Source organism: Centrocercus urophasianus, unplaced genomic scaffold (genome assembly GCF_019232065.1).
Source record: "Centrocercus urophasianus isolate 14NV4802_14NV808 unplaced genomic scaffold, USGS_Curo_1.0 seq_11, whole genome shotgun sequence".
NCBI classification, from domain to species: domain Eukaryota; kingdom Metazoa; phylum Chordata; class Aves; order Galliformes; family Phasianidae; genus Centrocercus; species Centrocercus urophasianus.
This window is the reverse complement of record NW_024884253.1, coordinates 29,335,837-29,337,147: the sequence shown is the minus strand read 5'-3', so window position 1 is coordinate 29,337,147 and position 1,311 is coordinate 29,335,837.

The following is a 1,311-nucleotide window of genomic DNA, read 5'->3' as shown; positions in this document are numbered from 1 at the left end:
CAAATATGCACTTCATTTCAGAAGAAAGAAAATTGCATGAAATTAGTTGTCCAACATCTACTCTTGCAAAGACAGACGATGTGTTAAAACTTCTTGTACAATCATGTAAATCATACTTGCAGAGCTACAGACTAAGCAGCAGTTTTAGACAGCCTAAGTATAGATATAGTAACATAACTAATGATGATACTTTATACTGATTTAACACCTTTCATCACAAAGTACATTACCAAACACTAGTTATTTGAGGCTTACAACATGTCTGTAAAAGGCTGTTATACCATTGTACAGATTGCACACAGAGATTAAATGGCTTGGGTTAGGCCACACAGCGAGCGAGCAGCAGAGCCAAAAGGAGAGCGTGAGTGTTGGCTTCCAGCCCTATCCTCCAACTACTGGACTCCACTTCCTTCATACGGAATTCCCATATTGCTTCTCTGAGAGAGCTACTGAAATTTTTGGGCACATGATAATTTTTGTGTAATACCAAACCAGTTTTCTTTTTCCCTCCTAGCTCCTGTATGACACTGCATTAACAGTATGATTATATTTTTACCTGTGTTGTTTCAGAAGTTGCCTGGGTCTCCTGGCTCTGCTGGCCGGTCTGGTGACATCATGGTGCTTCCATTCCCTGTCTCTAGAAAAAAAAATCACTGCCTTATTCTGCTAGCTTCCATTGTGGCCTCAGCATTACACCCTGAGCTCTGCTGTGTGAGTGACTGTACCATTCTGTGCTTAAATAATTCCAGCTATATGCTAGATAATGTGAAACACATGTCTCCCAGGCAATGTAGGAAGCTTTCAGTCCTGCAGCTTCTGCTGTAGTTTCCCACAAGCAGACAGTCAGGTAACAAGGCATAATCTCCCGAGTGCTTTGTACTGCCACGACTGCATGTGCGTGCTCAGCAATGGCGGGACAGGGCAGGACGGGCATTGGTGTGGCACTGGTTCCCTTCCCTGGGAGTGGGACAACAGCGCACCCTGCGCTGCAGGCTGCGCTGCATGTGCTCACAGAGCAGCAGAAAACAGCACCGGACAAGCCAGAATGATGTTCATAAAATGAGGAAAAACAGAGAGGAGCAAATTATTATTTTTTAAAACGGTAGGAAGTACCGGAAGAAAAAGGAGTCTTGCAAGTTGCCTCTTTGTGCTATAGAAACGGGGGTGTGACTGGATATCCAAACCACCTACACTAGGGAGATGCCACCCAATCACTGTGTGCATGCTCCGGAGAACTCCTCCCCTCTGCCTCTGGCTCAGTGCAGACCTTCAGAGGAGCTGCCTGTTGTGGAGCATGCACTGTAACATATA